This window comes from Phoca vitulina, unplaced genomic scaffold (genome assembly GCF_004348235.1).
Source record: "Phoca vitulina isolate PV1807 unplaced genomic scaffold, GSC_HSeal_1.0 scaffold7, whole genome shotgun sequence".
Classification (NCBI taxonomy): Eukaryota; Metazoa; Chordata; class Mammalia; order Carnivora; family Phocidae; genus Phoca; species Phoca vitulina.
Window position 1 is genome coordinate 2,377,796 of NW_022589710.1, and position 21,798 is coordinate 2,399,593.

Consider the following 21,798-nt stretch of genomic DNA (forward strand, 5'->3'; position numbering starts at 1 on the left):
AACGTGCTAACATTCAAGGCACCATGTGTCTTGCACCTTGGGCAACTAGCAGACATGACCTTGCACTTGGGCATGTTCCTTCCTTTCGAGGCTGGGGAGAGATGATCTGGTCCCTGCGCCATGAGGCGTTGCTCTCCAGAGTCTAGTCTTGCATTCATCTGGGCTGGGGGTGGAAGGTCAGGGCTCTGCCTGTGGTTGTGCAGTTTGTGCGTTCATTCCCAAAGGGCAAGTGTGGCTGGAATCCAGGTCAGGTCCCACGGCCCTATCCGGACGTTGGGGCAAGGATAACGGCTGTGCCTGGCCTGAGGAAGGGAGACCTTTTAAAAATCTACGCAAGCTCAGGCGCCTGGGTGGCTCAGTTGGTTAAGCGTCTGCCTTCGGCTCATGTTCTCAGGGTCCTGGGATCCAGCCCCAAGTTGGGCTCTCTGCTCAGTGGGGAGTTTGCTTCTTCCTCTCACTCTCCCTCTGTGCTCTCTCTCCACCCCCCCCAAATAAATAAATAAAATCTTTTTAAAAAATCCACATAAGCTCTCTGCTAGTTGTGACCCTGCCAGGTGGCGCCCCCAAGCTTCTCTCAGTCTTAATGCTCTCCTTGATGTTCCCGAACTGGGTATTGGGGTGTTTAGGAAGAACTCTGTTTACTGCTGCATCTTCCAAGAGTTGGAAATCTCTGCTTTCCTGACGATGATTAAGCCTCAAGAAGAGCCCACCCATCTGACCTCCTTCAGGCTATGTCCGTCTACCCATTGGAAAAACAAATTCCTAAGTGAGTGACACATTATCCCCTTGTGTCCTGTCAATCCTCTCATTTGCCAATCTCCAGCTTATCGGCTAGACTTGTTTAATGCCTGAGGCCAAGGTACTGCAGTATCTCTTATTTAACTAGTTGCACACAGCTAATTACTTACCCCGGTATCTCATCAGTATACAAAAAATATTGACTCCAAGTTGGAAAATGCCTCAGAGGCATTACAAAACTTGTATTAGAAGAGACGCCTTCTTAAATACCAGCCATCCAAGAGCTCCGAAGGAGAATAAGGGAGAAGCTGGGAGGAAACCAGCTGGAAAGAGGGGTTGCACCTTTCACTGCAACCCCTCTCCCCACCATATTTCCTATTCAAAATGATCTCTCACGAGATTTGGTACAAGTATTTGCCTTCTCACAACCTACTCCACTCTCCTGGTGATAAAATAATCCTTGACATGCTGGACCCCACCCTTTCTGAGTGGGTTCACGTCCTGAATACTCACTCTGACTATAGCAAGATTTAGATAGCTGCCTGTTGCCTATCCTTACAGGCCATGGAAGCTGCAGGAAACCTTCCTGATTCACGGTTTCGGTGCTTGGCTTTCTGGCACCTGCCGACCAGCCTCCCCTCTTGCTGGCTGCAGTATCAGCGGCTTCCCGTAGAAAGCTGGACACACTCTCCTTAAGGGGAGATTAGCAGGTGCTCAGGAGGGTAGTACAGAACATTAGCTACCTAATCATTAACGTTCCTAATTGGGGAGTTTTCCCAGGTAGACGATTTATTGTGCTTTCACTATATGGCCTGGCAGGTGCTGGGTGTGTCGTATAGAATCCAACTCAGTGTTCACACTCTATCAGCTAAGGACCAGTCTCGATTTTCAGTTGAAAAACTTGAAGTACAGGGAATTGGAATAATTTTTCTAAAGCCACACATCTTATTAAAACAAAACTAAACCAAAAAAGGTAGAGGAGAAAAAGTGCTTTAAAGGGAGAAGAGACAGTAGCAAAGTAGTTGCTCTTGAGAACAAATACTCGTTTGGGAAGAGAATGTTTTCCTACTGCTGGATCAGCCAGTCAGGGCTGCAGTAGTATTTGCACGGTTTAGAAATGATTTTTTTTTGTTGGTCTCATTTTATTCTTCTACCCTTTACAATCTGAGGCCTGTCTTAACCAAAACGCAGATTTCAGACATTAAGGTATTTCCACTTTTTCTCCTCTTCTGTCAGTTAAAGAAGTATCATAGTGAGCACCCTTTTTCCTTCTAGAAGCACAGACTTTGTAAACAAGTTGTGGGCAAGAGAAAATGCCCATGGGTTGGCCCACATCAGCACCTCTGGATCAATGGTTCACAACCTTGGCTGCTCATGAAAATCCCAGCGTGGGCTGGCCCAAGCCCAACCTGCTAAATTAGCATCTCTGGGGCAGGGGCTGGGCACTGAAATCAGCATCTCTGGGTGTGGACTGGGCTTCAGGGTGTTTTGAAAACTGCTGCTGCTCTCCACATTTTGGGGAGCGAGGCTCTAGATCAGTGGTTCTCAAAGTGCAGTCCCTGGATCTGCAGCATCAGCATCACCAGGGAGTTTTTAGATATGCAAATTATTGGGCCCAATCCCAGTCCTGCAAATCAGAAACTCAGAGGGTGGAGTCCAGCAGTCTGGTTTAACAAGCCCCCCAGGTGGTTCGGATATAACTAAAGTTTGAGAACCACTGCTGGATAACAGTTTCGCCTTTACTTCGGTGTTAGGCTTTGGAGAGACGAGATCCCCCAGCTTATATCCAAAGCAATGGAGGGCTGATTACAAGGATATTTTGGAAATAAGAGAGCAGGCATCATAGGAACCCAGGGAAAGGGGCACAGTGGGATGCTTGGGATGAGCTGCTGTGGCACCTCGAGGCATTCCAGGACCTGGGATGTGGTCTGGAGCACGGCGTGTGATTCGGGATTTGGAGCGACTTGCCCATGCTGCTTCTTGTTTGGCCAGCCACAGGAATTCCTGGTTTCTTCCTCTAGTGCCTTACTGTTATCCTGACTCTGATGCTCTCTGCCTCTGCCTGCAGCGAGTGGCTTAACTGGTCTTGGAATGAGGCTGCCGGAGTTAGCATTCTGGCTCATATTATCTGTATGACCTTCAGCGCTTCATCATCTCACTCCTCTTGGCCTCAGTGTTCTTGTCTGAAAGGTGGGAATACTAATTGTATCTACCCTATAGATTTATAACTGCTCAAACACCGACGCTGTCATTATTGCTTTTGTGTGTCTTCATGCTTCTAGATACATCTACCACAACTGACTCTCAGTCCAAACCCTGAGTTCAAGTGTTTGAGAAAGAGACACAGATTGCTGTCATGAGTCACTGTGGTGGTTCCTGGGCCAAGCTCTCCCACCAAGCATCTGTGGGCATCCCATATATTTACTGTTTGGGGCTTCGATGCTCTCCTCTGGTCCATGAGACCTCACTCACTCAGAAGATCCTCTTATGCTATAACCAAAGAGAGGAAGAGAGCGTGCGCGGTATTGTACTGTTGCAGGATTTCTATTCCTTTGGTCCCCTGGCTTTTGGTCACGCCGCTTCAAAGAATGAAGAGGTAGACCAGACGAAGAGTGGAGGGCCACAGAACAAAGTTTATTGAGCGATAGTACAAAGCTCCCGAAGAGGGAGGGGACCCAAGAGGGTTGCCAATTTGGCGTTTAGATCTAGGGGTTTTTATGGGCTTGTTGGTGGGCTTTGATCTGATTAACCCTCCGTGCACCTGTCACCCAATCAGGTTTTTGTCCTCTACCTATCACGTGGGAAAGGGTGGAGGGCTCCTTCCAGGGTGATGTAAAATTCTTTTAACGGTGGTTTCCTCTTGGGCGGGGGACAGCTCCTCCCTGCCTGCCTTTCTTCCGACTCTCCTTCATGAGTACCAGCAGGACACTTGGCTAGTCCAAGGCACTGGGAACGTCCAGGGGACTTATTCTCTTAGCTTGGCCCCAGTAGTCTAACCACGTGCTGATGGTGTTTTGAGTCTGAGTCCACAATTTGGAAACCCCTTTTCACATGGATAGATCACATTTGAATGTAGCATGTGGGTTGCAGAAGTGGAGACCCAGCCACACGATGACTGTCCCTTCTGGCCCCTCCGTGTGGAGTTGTAGGATCACCGAAGCAGGGAATGTCAGCGCAAGGAAGACGTGCTGCTCACTGACGGAGGCAGAGGATGCCAACCTCCGAATAAACACTACACATTTAAAAAGTCATTTCCTCCCCATCCTCCCTGGAACTTTGGAAAATAAATGCCTTTGTGACTGTTTAGGCTTGGAGAAAATAGGAGCTGATACAGGTCACTTAGAAGCACTTTGGGGCTGGTTTCCTACAACAGAGCTGCTGCATTAATATGCTCAGATGTGTGGATTTTGTCGTTCACAGATAGTAAAGGGAGTTTTGTGATGAATGCTCCACAGACAAAACGGTTCTTACTTGACGAAGCAGTAGCTACTAGCTCTTTCCCCATTTACTGATTTTGGAGTGATGAGATACGGCCATGCCAAGTGTGAGATGCTTCCCTTTATAGTTTTCAATTTGCATGATAGCATTCCATTTTTGATCATCTAGAATGTCTGCTTCTTTTCTTTCCCCTTGTAGGAAAGCAGAGAGAAAAGCCATATAGTAATTATAATGAAAAGTCTTATAATGATCTGAGGTCCCCCCGCAGGGTTCCTCTCCCTCCCACCTGCACCCTGCAGTCATCAGTGTTCTGATCAGAAGATTTTTAGACCTGGAAGAGCTGTCTGGTTCAATGTCTGACTTGAGTATTCAGGGCATATACAGATTCCTTTGAAAGGAAATGGATTCTTGCAGATTTCCAGCAATACCTTTTAACACTTTTTATTATAAAATTCCTTAGAGAGGTAAAAATATAAAACTGGGTATACAAACATGTGTGTTATTCAATCATGAAAACGAAACAAAAAAAACACCTTACAAATTAGAGACGGGCGCCTGGGTGGCTCAGTTGGTTAAGCGACTGCCTTCGGCTCAGGTCATGATCCCGGAGTCCCGGGATCGAGTTCCACATCGGGCTCCCTGCTCAGCTGGGAGTCTGCTTCTCCCTCTAACCCTACTCCCTCTTGGGCTCTCTCTCTCACTCTGTCTCTCTCTCAAATAAATAAATAAAATCTTTAAAAAAAAAAACAAATTAGAGACAAAAGTATGACTGATAATTTCAAGTTAATAACATTGAAGAGCAGATATTGGTTGAACTTAAATTGCCAAAGCTGGATGTGATAATGGAAAAATGTGTTGGCGTAATTGTTTTACTTATGACTGTTTTCTGTTTAATCATTGCCAGACATTATTTAAATTGTAGTCATTTTCATTATTATTTTGCTACCTTGACCATAAAGTCATGTTAAACTGTGAATATGTTGGTCAATTTAGAATGTACACTCTCCACACTGAAGAAAAAAGTATCCTTTAACAAAAGAAGGCTTATTGTTTATTTTTTGGTGACATAAACAGAGCTCTTGACTGCCACAGCCGAGGAACTTGGATGCTTTGCTTTCCAATAGTCCTGTGCCATGGAATGACTCAGTCTCCCATCACTTTGTTCAAGTAGCTATGAAATTCTTGCACAATGTGTGGTAACACCCTTTGTCCTTGGCTTGGTGTACCCTCGATTGTAAACGCAAACACAGAGGCATTCACTGGAACCTCATATTCATCCAGATGACACGGGCTATGTTTGCATTAATATTTATCTTTAGATTACCATCAAAATGAAAACACACAATTACATTCTGACAGGCATTTTGGATTTGGGGAAAATCTGAGGATCTTCAGAGGTCTGAAGACTCCAAGTTAAGAAACACTGGTCAAGTTACCGCCTAATTAGGTTTTGCCTCACTTCATTCTCACAAAAACCCTATGAGGTAGACATAGCACCAACCTGGCCTCACAGACGAGGCTCTGGGCTGTGACAGGGCTCAGGAGTTTGCCCAGCACCACACAGGCTGTGAGAGAGGAACCAGGATCCCATCCCAGGTCTGTCTGTCTCCAAAGTCTTTCTCCTTGAGATCTCTCAGGGCCCTCACCCCTAGAGATCTGTCCAGAATCCTCAGGCAACTGTGTAGGAATGATCTTTGGGCAGGCAGGGGCTCATGCCTCTTCTTTTTATAGTTTCTTGAGGAAACTCAAGGCAAAAGTGGCATTCATAAGCTGAAGGAACACAGTGCCATTTTGCGAGTCAGAGTCTCAATGAGAATTCATTTACCTCACACATGATTTCTCTCAGAATCAGTCCTAAAGCCATTCAGGCCTGCTCAGGACATTTTAGGCCCCGCAGGTGAGGCCAGTACTAAGTTGTACTGTTGGATGAGAGTTGGATCAGAAACTCTGGGTGGAAGTCCTACTTCTTTTTTTATTTTATGTTATGTTAGTCACCGGGGGGGGGGGGGGGTCCTACTTCTATTGTTAAAAGCTCTGTCACCTTGGGCAAGCCACTTCACTCCTTTGAGCACACGTTTACTATCTTTAAAATGAGAACATTAATAATGAACTCGCAGGTGTATTGTGAGGGGTTCACGAGGCCCTGTTTATAACAGCATTATACTCTGAAGCATTTTCAACAGCAGGCCACGTCCGTATTCATTATGCACCCCCCGGCCCAATACTTAGAGAGTTCCCAGTAAGTGTCAAAGATGTGTGCTGGCGCTGGAAATACAAAAATTAGACATGGTCCCTGATCTTAATGAATTCAGAGTCTAGTGAGGGAGGCTGGCATTAAAAGAAAAATCCTGCTGTACTTAGATGTGCAAAGTTGTAGAAATCTGTGCTATGCAAGAGAGGCAGTAATCGAAGTGTCTTGAGAGACTGTTTAAGTTTTGCAGAGCAGAGACAGGAGCTTATTCTTTGACGATTCATAAAAATTATAAAAACACAAGGCAGCAGGGTGTGCTTGGGAACCAGGCCAGTGAGGTGGGGTGCAGATGAGTCAGTATCACTGGGTCCCCAAGAGCCCAGGCTCCAGCCTCGTTCTGCTCTTGTCGTATCCTGATTAGATACCGTTGTCATGCCCACCCATGCTATTTCCCTGCTCCCCGGAATGGTAGAAAGTAATTACTTTGTGCCAGTTTAGAATGTACTTTGAGGATGAAAAACATCAAACACAATCTCCATTTAATTGGCTTTTCCTGCTGTTTTTGCACTTGGGCTGCATGACCGGCTCGGAGAACTCCAGGGGCACCTTGACACGTCGTTTCCTCTTGCCCTCCAGGAGAGGGCTCCTTTCCCTTTGGCAGGCCTTTGATTTCCTCTGCATAGATTATTTGGCTTCTGCCTTGTTGCTCTTTTGATGGCCCACTTAGGCCCCCAGGGCTCAAATACATTGGCCACATTGGGCACAAACAGTAGATGTGACCCCCTACTGCTCTTCAGGAGTCAGGGACTGTTGCATTCCGTCCACTGAGGTCTATGCCTGCAGACTGGGGGCATTAATCTGTCTGTTTGCCTCATTGGACTGGACAGAATTTTTGGCGTCTTTCATGCCCAACTCCTTTTTTTTTTTTTTTTTTTAAAGATTTTATTTATTTATTTTGAGAGACAATGAGAGAGTGAGAGAGAGCATGAGGGGGGGAGGGGCAGAGGGAGAAGCAGACTCCCTGCTGAGCAGGGAGCCCGATGCAGAATTCGATCCCAAGACCCTGGGATCATGACCTGAGCCTAAGGCAGGTGCTTAACCAACTGAGCCACCCAGGCGCCCATTCATGCCCAACTCCTGTTGTCATTATTGCCTCGTGACTTCTGGGGAGAACACAGTTCCTATTACGTTATTCTACAAATTCCATCAGACCGTGACTCGGGCGGTGTTGATAGCTTCTGAATGACATTTTCAACAAATGTTCCTAACTGGGTGGATGGCATCAGCCAGGGAGCCAGCGCAGTGCTGCTGGGTAACTCTCAGGCCACTGTCTGGAAACTTGCGGAGCAACGAAATACCTGTGTACCCAAGACGATGAGAAGAGGATTCCTTCCATGAATTCTGTGGGCCCTTTTGACTGAAACATGATTTTACAGGCTACTTCATGGCCAAGGGCCCTTCTTACAAATAACTTTGCCAGTCTGAATTTGAAAATGTGTGCGTAGTTTCTCCAAAGTGTGGTCCAGATCAGAGGTCTCCCGTGGAGAGTGATCGTACCTACAAGACAATGCATTGGCACGCTGGAAAAAGATATTAGAACTCAGATATTTGAGGTGCCTGGGTGGCTCAGTCGGTTAAGCGTCGGCCTTCGGCTCAGGTCATGATCCAGGGTCCTGGGATCGAGTTCCGCATCGGGCTCCCTGCTCAGTGGGGAGTCTGCTTCTCCCTCTCCCTCTGCACTTTTCCCCTGCTTGTGCTCTCTGTCAAATAAATAAATAAAATCTTTAAAAAAAAAAAGAACCCAGATATTTATTTGATATATTAAAATGAATGAGTTGGAGTTCTACCCCAGGCAATAAAGAAATTAGGAATGACTTTAACTGGTCTAGCTGTCAGCTGGTGAGCGAATCATGAGGTAAGGGTACTGGTCACACAGCGTGGGCACCATTCATTAGTTTTTTCCCAGCATCTTGTGATGTCTTGTAGTTTCTGTGAGCTTGATTAAGTGAACAAGGATCTTAAAAGATTTATGTTGTGAAACCTTGTAATAAAGTCAGTATTAGGTAGTAATTCAAGGCCAATGGCAGAGCAGATCCCTTCTGACATGAAGTTGACCCATAACTTCAAAATTATGAACAAAACTACTTGAAATATGGATTTTGTTATGGGCTGAATTGTGTCTTCAGCATCTTCCCCCGTCTCCCAGTTCATACGGTTGAACTCCTAATCCCCAATACCTAAGAACATAACCTTATCTGGAGATAGGATCTTTACAGAGTTAATTAAGTTAAAATGAGGTCATTGGGGTGGGCCCTATTCAGTATGACTGGTGTTCTTATAAAAAGAGGAAATTTGGACACAGAAATATGCATAGAGGGAAGACCATGTGAAGACACAGGGAGCAGATGGCCCTTTCCCAGCCAAGGAGGGAGGCCCGGAACAGATTCTCCCTTCACAGCTCTGAGAAGCAGCCAAGCCTGCCAACACCTTCATCAGTCTCGGACTTCTAGCTTCCAGAACTGTGAGAAAATAAATTCCTGTGGTTGAAGGCACCCAGTCTGGTACTTTATTGTGGCAGCCTGGGCAGACTAACACAGATTCACATCCAGTCTCGTTAGCAGTGGGCTTCTGTCATTATGTATGATGCCTTGAGGTGTGAGTTAATGACATTGGGAAGGCATTAAGACTAGACCAACACTTAAACTGAGCTGTAAGCACAGGAATACAACCCAAAAGTTCACCAACAATGAAATGTGTTCAATCACAGCTATCACCAACAATACTACTATTAGGTATCTAAGAGGGGCAGAAAGGTTTTTGAACTAATAATAAATAAAATAATTTTAAAAATCATGACGTTTGGGGCGCCTGGGTGGCTCAGTCATTAAGCATCTGCCTTCGGCTCAGGTCATGATCCCAGGGTCCTGGGATCGAGCCCTGCATATGGCTCCCTGCTCCGCGGGAAGCCTGCTTCTCCCTCTCCCACTCCCCCTGCTTGTGTTCCCTCTCTCCCTGTCTCTCTCTGTCAAATAAATAAAAAAATCTTTAAAAAAAATCGTGATGTTTACTTTAATTCATTCTTAATTATTTTGGAGATTAATTCATATCTCCATTTTATTATATAGTTTATATAGTCTTACAGTAATACATATGTACATAATTTACAAATAAATAAATATACATAAATATGGGTAGTGAGTGCTCAAATATGTTTTTGGTTTTTTTAAATTAAATTTTATTTTATTATGTTATGTTAGTCACCATACAATACATCATTAATTTTTGATGTAGTGTTCCATGATTCATTGTTTGCATATAACACCCAGTGCTCTATGCAGTACGTGCCCTCTTTAACACCCATCACCAGGCTAACCCATCTTCCCACCCCCTCCCCTCTAGAATCCTCAGTTTGTTTCTCAGAGTCCATAGTCTCTCATGGTTCGTCTCCCCCTCCAATTTCCCCCCCCCCCATTGTTCCCTTCCTTCTCCTAATGTCCTCCATGCTATTCCTTATGTTCCACAAGTAAGTGAAACCATATGATAATTGACTTTCTGTGCTTGACTTATTTCACTTAGCATAATCTCCTCCAGTCCCATCCATGTTGATGTAAAAGTTGGGTATTCATCCTTTCTGATGGCTGCATAATATTCCATTGTATATATGGACCACATCTTCTTTATCCATTCATCTGTTGAAGGGCATCTCGGCTCTTTCCACAGTTTGGCTATTGTGAACATTGCTGCTATGTCAAATATATTTTTTTGATGGGGTGTGTAATTAAAAATGTTTAGGGAACCATTGGACATGATAATGTGGCTTCGATTCCTTCCTTTGAAACCTGGATCCTTTAGGTCCTTCAGATTCCTAACATGATAGAGCAATTTTTCAAGACAATAGAGGTCCTGAAGTAACCAAAGTTTCATTCAGAGGGGAAAATGCTTATGCCTTGTGAGGACTCATACTTTCCTATAAAGATTTAAATAAGAAGACTTTCTTGATGGGTTTCAGGTTTTAAAGACAGTTTCTAAAATGACTTTAATATGTTTCTATATAGAAACTAATTTTTGTTGTGTTTTTTCCCCCTTAACATTTGTCTTCTCTTCAATAGCATTGTTAAAATTCTCACAATGTCTAGAAAATCCAGTCACGGACCTAAAAAATTGGGAAAGTCCTCACCAACCTATGTATTCGGAGGCTTTCTGGGTACATTGCATAGAAGAAAGCTAGTTTGTTTAGTAGCTACCCCTGGAGAATGCAGTTGAACGCATTCAAAGAGTCAGGAGATGAACTGGGGAAGGAGAGAACTACATACACATCATGTATACACACATTCACACACGCACACACGCACACACTCATACACAGATGCACACCAGCATTTATGTATCCTAGGGGAAACTTGCCTGGCTTTTTACCAGAGACCCAGCCACTCCTTCCACAGTAGAAAAATACACAGCAATCAGCATTCTATGTGTTTTGAATGGCAGGGTTCAAATTAGCGGGGGTGCAATAAATGAGCATCAAGGCTTATTGCATTTTGAATCTCTTCCATGTTCAAGGACAAAACATTTAGTCTGTGTAAGCAAACAGTGATTTGCCTTATGAAGTCTAAGGCTGTTTGTAGAGTTTTCTGATTACCATCAAGACAAGCAGAAAGAGAGACATTGGTTCAGGGTGGTTTTTTTATGCCTCTCAAGCAAACATGTACTTGATTTTATCTACCAGTCTTGCAAATTATCACATGTCTCAGGAGGCACATAAATGCAAAGTTCTGGTTCTATGCACTTACCACTGTTTGTCACTCATGGTCTGCAAGTCACTGCCAATGTCAGAAGCTGGAAATATGTTATGATGGCGGAACGACATTGCCAGTCCCTGTCTCTGTCCCCCATTAGTCAGTTCCAGTGGATTATAAATTGCTCAGGTGGCAAAAGTCACCCTCAAATGGAGAAGGTGTATAAAGAGAATAATAGAAGAGGTGAGACCAAGTCCTGGGGCTCCAGCACTAGGAGACTGAGGATAGAGAACTGGGAACAGTGAGATACCAGGAGAGCTAAGTGAGCATGGCTTCATGGTACCCAAGGGAAGAGAGCATGACCAGCTCTGTGCAATGACATCCCTATTCTCACCTTCCGCAGTTGCCCACTTGTCCTTCTCAGTTGCAGGGATGGATGACTTTCTTCTATGCTGTGAGGTCACTGAACATGTGTGTCAGCAGAAGTTCCTAGTCCTCAGACCATTTGGAACTTTTGTAATCTATAAAAAAATGCCCTCAGTATCATCCTTTACTTCCTGTTTTGTATTTCCTTTTTTGTAGTGAATCTTCCGGGGAATTAACACTAAATGGGACCAAGTTCAGTTGGAGGGAGAATTTTACTAAAAATTTAGGGATGCTTTTGGCAATGAAATTCCATTCAACATGTATTTACTAAATGCTTACTAAGGATAAGATGCTATTCTAGATGCTGCAAGAAATAAAAAATTAAAGAAATACATTCAGATGTCCTACAATATCTGCAGTGTAGGAATGGAATTACTATAGGAAAATACACATACGATGCTGTGGGGGTTCAAAGGAAGATATCACATTCAGTGGGAGGGATTTTAAAAGACTCAAAGAAGGAGTTAACGTGTGGGTTGGTTCTTAAAGATTGGTTGGAATTTCAAAAGGCAGAGCTGAACTAAAGAGCAACTCAGGAAAATGGAACATGAGCAAAGACATAGAGATGGGAAAGTATAGCTCACTTTGGAGAAAAGGTAGTAAATTTGGCCAGAGCATAAAGATATGCATGATAGGGGCTCCTGGGTGGGTCAGTCATTAAGCGTCTGCCTTCGGCTCAGGTCATGATCTCAGGGTCCTGGGATCGAGCCCTGCATCGGGCTCCCTGCTCAGCGGGAAGCCTGCTTCTCCCTCTCCCACTTCCTCTGCTTGTGTTCCCTCTCTTGCTGTGTCTCTCTCTGTCAAATAAATAAATAAAATCTTAAAAAAAAAATATGCATGACAAAAAAAAAAAAATTAAGGGACTAAGGTTGGAGGAGAAGCATGATGGCCGGTGTCAGAGAGCCCTGGGCAGGGAGGCAGGGAGGCTGGGAGGCAGGGAGGCCACGTGATGAGCAAAGAACATGACTGCAGGTCAGAGACAGTCTCTCCCAGATACCACTCTGTGATATGACTTAAGTCGAATGAAGCTCTCTAAACCTCTAATTTTCCTATTCTGAAAGGCACTTGTTTACTTACCTTAAAAAAACAAACAACACTAACCCAAGTCAAACCAAACCATGACGTTCATGATGGTGGCCTTGAGACATGAATACGGAGTTAAATTACATTCAGTATATCTTGTCTAAGAAGTCAGGGAAGTGAATAGGAGGCTTTGATTTCCTAAGAAAGGTTAGTGCAGATTGTGTAAGAGAGAGGGGGTGGAATAAAACCTTTTGTCTTGTGAGAACTTAAATGCTAACTGTACATCCCTCTTTGGGGAGGAGAGGAAAGGATTCTGGATTTGCGGGTGGAGGATGTTGGAATTTGTCCCTATAACAGCATCCCTGGGCGCTGGCCAGCACCTTGGGAAGTGGGTGTGTGTGATGAGAAAGAGCAAGGAGCAAAGAGCTGCAACTGTGTGGCTGAGCTTAGCACGGGGAGATGGAGAAGTCCTTCCTCAGGGAACCATGGAAATCTTTATAGGGGCCTCGACCAGCAAAGGCTCTTTGCAGCAGTGGACACGCTCGCTGGGTAGAACCTGTCTTCAACAGTGCCACCATGTGGCAGAGAGGAGTAATGGCAGTTATAATCTGCCCTGACCCCCGTTGTGTCTTTGCCGGGAAAGCTGAGCCCCAACTCTCTCCAGAGCTTGGAAGCCCTAGCACTTGGGTACAGTGTGTACATGGAGAGGCTTAAAGAGGCTGATGGCCAGTGTCAGAGAGCCCTGGGCAGGGAGGCAGGGAGGTAGTAGAGAGTACAAGAATTTGAGAACTTAATTGAAAAGTAAAGAGAAGTAATTCAAATTTGTAGAGCAGTTCCAAGTGGTTATGAATACTTAGAATAAAAAAGTAGGTAATTCTTAAGAGTTGATGTTTGTCTCTCTAGAAAACTCAGCTATCTAGAAACTCCCGTTCCCTAAGTGTCTGGATTGAGGAGATTTTGTTTCTGTTTTTATTCATCAGGGAATGAAGTGAAATGACTGCATTTCTACTTGAAATTTAAGTCCGTTTCCATGAATCTCTGGAGGAGAGAGTCTCTAATGATTCTAGATGGCCTGTCTATGCCTTTTAACATCTCTGCATTTACTCTTGGAGTTTCTTGTGTGTGAGGATGGGTATTGGAAAGGAGGTGATGAAAAGAGCAACAGTCATGTTACTACCGACTGAATTACAGCCGTTCCTGGCCAGTCGTCATCGGGCGAAGTTCTAACCTTCAGTCAGGGTCTGGGCTCACTGTGCTCTGGGTCTGAGAAGGAGTCACTGAAAAGTGAGCAGTGAGTAAGGTCAGAGCTAGGCACTTCTTTGGTAACTCTTTTTTTTTTTTTTTTTTTTAATATTTTATTTATTTATTTGAGAGAGAGAGAGAGATGAGAATGGGGAGGGTCAGAGGGAGAAGCAGACTCCTCGCTGAGACAGGAGCCCCATGTAGGGCTTGATCCTGGGATCCCGGGATCTTGTGACCTGAGCCAAAGGCCGACGCTTAACCGACTGAGCCACCCAGGCGCCCTTTGTTAACTCTTTTATGCTTCCTCATCGGTTTAGTATTTATCAGGTTTCGGAAGCTAAGTCAGTACTTATCCTTGGAAGGTCGTGTAGGTCTGTCTTTCACCCCAGACAGGACTTTCTGCAAAATCCCTGACTTTTGTGACAGAAGATCCATCGGTGCAGGGTCTGCTGAAACACACCTAGGGATGTGAAACACTACCGTGTGAAACAGACCATCCACTTAATAGTCAGAGTGCAGTCTCGGGAGCAGCAGGGCACCGGCTGTGAGTGAGTTAGAAATGCCGGAGGGCCACCTGGGTGGTGCCATCAGGGGAGTGTCGGACTCTTGGTTCCAGCTCAGGTCGCCACCTCAGGGTCCTGAGGTGGAGCCCCGCATTGGACTCCATGCTCAGCGGGGAAGCCACTGGAGATTCCCTCTACCCCTCCCCTACCTGCGTGCCGGCTCTCTCTCTAAAATGAATGAATGAATGAATGAATGAATGCATGCATGCTGGATCTGAGGCCCCACTCCAGACTTGCTGAATCAGAATCTTCATTTGACAAGATCCGTAGGTAATCGTATACACCTGGTGTTTGAGAAGTCCTGGGCTTTTCCATTATTGGATGGTTGTGGGTGTCGGAAAATAACATGGGACTAAAACCTGCTGCTCTGGTGTGGCCTGTGGACCTACCTGTATCTGCGGAGCCCTGCCCGTCCCCGGCCCCGGGCCGCTCCCTTGGCTTACTGCCGTCCCTGCAGTCACGGAGGTCGGCCACTGCTGCCGCTGCGGGGACCCTGGCTCCTTACCCTACAGCTGTCTGGGACCTCCCCCGGGTGAGGCCCGGCCCGTGGCACAGCCTCTCTGTCACGCTTCCTGCGTCGGAGCTGCGGCAGCTCCGGGGCCCGGCTCACATCCCCCTGCTCCCTGGGGGGTCTGGCTCTCTCGGCGTCCCTCGAAGGGGCAGAGGATGATAATTAAGAAGTGTGGGGGTATTTATACCATGTGGGGAGAGATAAGAGACAGGAAGGACCCAGAAGATAAATTGCTAGCTCTTCCTCCCACACTGTGCTCCATGGTACCTCGCCTTCTCCCGCCACCTCACCGGAAACGTCCTGTGTGACCAGCTGTGTTTGGGGGGAAGTTGCGTGCAGCTTGCTAACATACTACCTTGTATTTTCTTTCCCTCATGTGTCTTTTCCTTTCCTTTTTTTTTTCCCTCTGAGATTGCACCCCTAAATCAGCAATACCTCAGCTTTGCCTTGAAGTCTGCTTTGTAAGGAACCCAGATGAAGACATCTGCCTTGTTTGAGCTTTACTCACTGCTTCTAATGCTGCCATCTGGTTGGCTTTGGAATGGTTGATTTCATTCATATAACTTCTTCCTTCAGATTGTACAAGACAGCTGCCATGCCTTCTCCCTTCTTGGCTAAAAACCCTCAGTTCCTTCGCGATTCCTCAAGACGAAGCTGCTGGGTGTCTCACATCACTCACATCTCACTGTAAGGTGTCTTCTTACAGTGGCTCCTCTGGTGTGGGGCTGAGGTCATGGGGTTCTCATTTGTTTGACTGTGGGCATTAACCACCATGAACACAGCTATCCGGAGCTGGGCCTGCTCCCGTGAGGAGAAGCGGACTATTTGGGTTGTGGTGATCTGACGGATTAAGATGAGCTTAGTGAAGTCAGATGGAGTGAACAAGGCACATCTGCTTTGGTTTTCTATGTCAGCTTCTGAGGGAGGGCCAGGCCCTCTGTGGGACCCAGAGTTCCTCAGGGGGTCTGTATCCCTTAAAGACACATTTGGGCTGGCCCCAGGCCCGGGCATGGTGGGACAAGGGATTCAAGTGACTTCCCAGGTGCTGTACCCTCCTTGGGGATGGAGGCTTCATTATCTCTCATCCAGACAAATCCAGAGTCAGAGTTTGGCCAAGGGATTCCTGACAAACAGTAATGATTACACCACATTTAGGTTTTTGGCCTCAGAGTACAAATGTATAAGGATGATCTAATAATCATGTAAACTGTTCTAAGGTCTAGAATATCTTGTCTTTCTGGAGGTCCCCTTTTTAAATTTTTTAAGACTACCCTCCTATCTGCTCTGCCTCCCCCCCACCCCCACCAGTTTGAGGAGCTTTTATGATTTTCAAGCACTGCACAGGTTTTATGGGGACCACCGGTAACCGTAAGATACAATACTTGCTCTCCAGGATCTTGCAAAGGCGAGGCCTCTCACATAACACGGTTCAAGATACCTAATATGACAAGGTGCATATGAATGCTGGATTAGCTCAGAGAAGCCGAAGTCTTGGAACAGCCAAATGAAGAGCACTTCATTTTAATGAAGAAGAGACTTTTGGATTTGCTGTAGAATGCTTTCCTTTAAACTTCACGGCAGAAAGTTGCAGAGAACCAATCCTTTAGGTTGCTGGAAACTGCATTGGTATGTCTCTTGTTCCTTAAGGCAAAGGACGTGTCATCTTCCCTGATATTTATAGGATGCCGTAAGCACATATGGTATAATACCTTACCTGGGTCAGAGAAATGACAACATTTTTGTCTTTAGTTTAAAAGACTGGTGAGGAATCTATTCAAAAATGAGTCACAAAACCCTCTCTCTGTTCAGAAGTTAATACTTTTGGCGTCATGTCAGGTTCCTGTCCCTGGAGATTGGGGAAAGCAGACTCAATTATTGTTGGCATGTTTGCTAACCTATTTTTAGCTCTAGAGAAGTGCCAGAGTAAAGGGCCAGACAGGGAAAGCCAACCAGAGGGGTGTGGGGAGGCATGCATTGCATCACTAGCCAGCATGTACCGGTTTGTTCTGAAGGATTCGTGGTAAGGAAGCAGCACTCCATGGGCTTCTTTCGGCTTCCGGGACTCCTGGGCTCACAATACAAATGTACCAGGATGAAAAAACAAACAAACAAACAAATGTACCAGGATGATCTAATAATCATGTAAACTGTGCTAAGGTCTAGAATCTCTTGTCCCCAGCCCTCATCTTTTTAATGAGTACGCAGGCACGCAGAGAACGCGGATTAGTTGTAATATTGAAGGGCTCTCTTTCCCGTGGCTCCTGGGGTCCCTGTGCCTTCTGAGGGGATGGGAGGGAGGACGAGAAGAACAGTAAGAGCAAGAGTGGGTTACAGAAGCTGTGATAAATGGTGGAAGGACCCCCAACACTCCCTACTGTTACTGGGGAGGGTGACCTGGCCTACGCTGTGGTTTTCAACCTGGGGGTTCTACAGAGACCTTGAAAACACATGTGAAACATTGTGTGCACTCTGGTGTTACAAGACACTTTCCGCTTTCTTTGCCCACCATCTTCCTTTGCCAAATCACTGCAACAACTGCTGTTCTTGTTCCTTGAATGCGTCTGATGCCAGACCTGGGGACCCTCATTTTGTTCTTTTTTATCCGTGTGCTTTCACTCTTGCTCCTCCAATCCATTCTGTTCTCAGTGGTTAGTGAACTTCAGAGAAAATCTTGATCTAGATGTATCAATGGGAGGAGGGGTAGCAAAACCAAAACCCCTAAACCAAAAAACAAACCCTTTTGAGGGTCTCCCCTTTGCACTTTGAACACAAATCCAGAGTTCTAACCCGAAGTTTACCCTAGTGTCACCATCTCTCCCCTAATTACGAGGTTCCTTCAGTTCTGGAATACTCTTCCCTGACTCTTTCCTCATGGCCTGCAATGCTCTCTGCTCTCTTTGCTGGGCTAACTTCAACCCACTCTGCAAGCCTAGCTTAAATTGCGTACTCCCGAAGAGAAATCACTGGATTCTTTGATCTCAATTTAATTCTCCCATTATGTTTGTATGCACGGCATCGTTTTCTTCAGAATGTCTTATATTTTAAGACTATGTATTTATCTTTGTATTTATTCATATGTTTCTTTCCCCCTCCATAGACTCAAGTTGCCATGAGGACAGTTTTTCCTACTGTCATATCCCCTGCTCCTGGCTGAGTTCCTGCCTGCCTGAAATATTGTAGATTCTCAGTAACTATTTACTGAATGAATGAATGAACATCACTGGCATTTAAATTAAGGAATTAAATTAAGTAATTTTATTATAAAAATTATGAATGCTAGAATAGAATGTAGCCATTAGAAATTTTTAGGTATATATTTATTGGTATGGAAAGATACCTGGATATTTTTGATTGAAAGAAAAATTTAAAAATACTGTGTATTGTTTTCATATACTATTTAAAAAGAAAAATAAATATATTGGTATATAAATACATACCAAGATGGAAACAACAGTTCTTTGAGTGGCATATTTTAGGTGTTTCTAGTTGTTTTTACTTATTTGTGTTTTCATACATTTAATTTTTTTTGTTTTAAAGTTATAGAATCCATTAATTCATTAATTAATTGTTAATTCATTCATCAACTATTTACTGAGTATCTTCATTCTGTCAAGCATTGTTCTAAAAATGAGGATTGTGATTATAAAATTCAAGCACAAATCCTCTTATTATGTACACCCTTTTTTTAGCATTCCTTTCTAGTTACCCATTTCAATAGTTTAGATGGATCTTTCTGGATCTTTTCTCTATTCATTTGATAATATTTATATAAGTTCTATTTCTTTGCACATATTTATAGATTTTTGAAATTTGTGATCATATTCTGCCTACCTTTTTGTGACTTCCTTTATTACTCTTATTATAATTTATATTTAATATATAATATATTATATTACATTTTACATTATTACAATATATTATGTAATATATAATACATAAGTTATTATTGTAACTTAATAATATACCTAGAAAAAATTTTCCTGCCATTGTTTAAATGTACCTCATTAAAATAGAAAAAAGAGCTGCATGTTTCCATAATTATGTCATCAACTCCTTTATTAATGAGCACATGGATTATTTTAAATTTATTCTCTGAGTTTTATTTTTAAACAACACAACTAGAACAATGTGTTATTTATCAATTAATGGTATTAAGGTTGGAATTAAAAAAAAGGGAAGGACGCCTGGGTGGCTCAGTGGGTTAAGCGGCTGCTTTTGGCTCAGGTCATAATCCCAGCAATCCTGGGATGGAGCCTGGGACACAGGCTCTCTGCTCAGCGGGGACTCTGCATCTCCCCTCTTCCCCCACTTAGCCATACATAACAAAAGACCTGGCACTGGACCCAGCAGAAGTTTACTCCTGATATCTGCAGGCTAGATATAAGAATGTAACTGTTCAGTTGTGGCTACATTTCAACTTGAAATTGACCATGTGGGGTCTAGAAATTCTTAAATTGAGTCAATCTGAACATACGGCCCCACACTTTCTGTGGTAGGCAGTATTTTATGAGCAGGTTGAATTACATTGTTGATACCATTGAGGTAATTTTCAGGTAGATGAAAAATGTTAAAATCGAGTTTTTTTCTCAAGAGAGTATTTTCTTTCAGTGAATTATTTTATGTAGTTGATGCTTGGGAACCAAAATCAGGTGAGACAAAAAAAAAAAAAAAAAAAAATCCCTCAACATCTTTTGTAGTGTATTTAAGGTTTTAAGGTTTTTTGTTACCAGAGTTTGAGATCGTAAAGGAAGGAATTATGGCTAAGTAACAGAGTATAAAGAGAAAGTAAATATTACCTAGAAGAGGGGTGTGAAATGCCTCAGTTCCTGATTGCCCTAGGGCTGTAGCTCATTAATTGTTTATTCCTCTACATCTTTATTTCCTTGTTTGCTTGGTTTTATTTATTTTTTTCTTTTTAGATTGTTGACATTTTTTGGTCACCCCAAAAAACTGGGTAAACTAAGGTGGGGCATGAAACTTATAAAATCTGGTGGCCTGCTTCAAAATATTTAAATTAAAAAATGAATGTTTATTTCAAATGAGAAAAGAAATAAGAAAGTCCAGTTTTTAAAATGTAGACCAATATCACCAATATCCCAAAGTCCAATTTGATTAGTTAATAGCCTGAATAAAACCTTTCTTCTACATTTTCTTGGCTGTATATTTTTGATCACCTCTACAAGATAACTTTGTAATTCTTATAAGAATAAGAATTATTTCCTAAATAAGAAATAAGACTTTCTTCTACCTGGATGATTTAAAAATTTAAACTTATTATTGATAGTTAGAATGCATAAAATATGAACTTCACACACAAACACATTCAATATTTTAATACCTTTATAGGTTTGCATTTTGTAAATACATGAATTCTAATAAATAACAGGTCAAGTGATTTCCACCAGAAAGAACAAAATTGTATAAATTGTACATTTATAATTGTATACACTGCATTATCAAATACATTCCCGACAAGAAAAGCTTTTGTTTTGACTAATTGTTGGTGACAGTTGAATCTTCTATTGTCATATTTATACATATGTTGATTGAAAGAATTTTCACAGACCAGTCTTCCACTTTGGCATATTTCACTCTTTTCTCTTCCACTCCCTACTGGTGCTGGCTCCCTCAAAACACGTTCATACTGCACTTTGACCTTTGGTCCTGAATCTTTGAGTTGAGGGCAAATTGGCAAGGTGAGCAGTAGAAGTGCTCCAGGAAGTCATTCCTACATGAGATGGTTGGCAATTAACCATACAAAGAGGTGACTGTAAACGACATAAATATGCCACACAAAATCCTAATTAAATATATTCCCAACTCCAAAAAATATATATATATTCCCAACTCAACTGAATCCCCAGGATGTCAGCAGCCACTCCCATAAACTTGATATAGAGGAATATGGGACCCAGGGAAAAGGCAGAATGGAAAGAGACTGGTTTTAACCATTATGATCAATTTTTTACTTTTCATAAAATTTTACAAAGACATATGACTATGGCAACACATTGTTAGGGCTCCTTCCTGAGCTTTATGGGAGCACGTGCAATGAGATGCAGGTTTCATTAATTCTAGAATAAACTTGCTTCTGAAGACTCAAAACGAGAGAGGGAGGAAGGGGGAGAAAAGACAGAAGGAAGGGAAGGAGGGAGGAAAGGGAGGTCAAACTTGAGTTACATACCCAGATTTCATTTGAAATCTATGCCTTCCTCATGTGTTTGAAAATGCTCACACCTCTAACACTAATGCTTAATGGGTCAAGATACGTGTCACATCATGTTAAAATATATGTAAAATAAACAAGATCATTTTTGTGCTTGCCTTCTACATGTTTAGAGTCTACAATTTCTAAGTTTATGTTATGGATTTCAGGTTTGAAAATTAGAGACTAATTTTTTCTTTTATTCTTGAAAATTTTAAGTAAAATTTACATTACGTAGAATGCACATTAAGAGGGCTGATCAATGAGCTTTGACAAATACATCAGCCTCTATAACTTTGACCCCAATCAAGATCTATTTCTATCACTCCCCAAATTCCCTCCTACCTCTTTTTTATTATGTTCAGTTAGCCAACATATAGTACATCATTAGTTTCAGATGTAGAGTTCAATAATTCATCAGTTGTGTATAACACCCAGTGCTCATCACATCACGTGCCCTCCTTAATGCCCATCACCTGGTTACTCCATCCTCCCCGCCTTCTGTAACCCTCAGTTTGTTTCCCGGAGTCCAGAATTTCTCATGGTTTGTCTCCCTCTCTGATTTCTTCCTCCTGCCTCTTTCTAGTCAATATTCTTCTGCTCTAAGGCACCATTCTTCTGATTTCTATAATCATAGATTAGTCTTAACTGTTCTTAGACCTCCCTTCCCTCCCTGCCTTCCTTCCTTTGTCTTGACTGTTCTTAGACTTATAAACAAAATCACA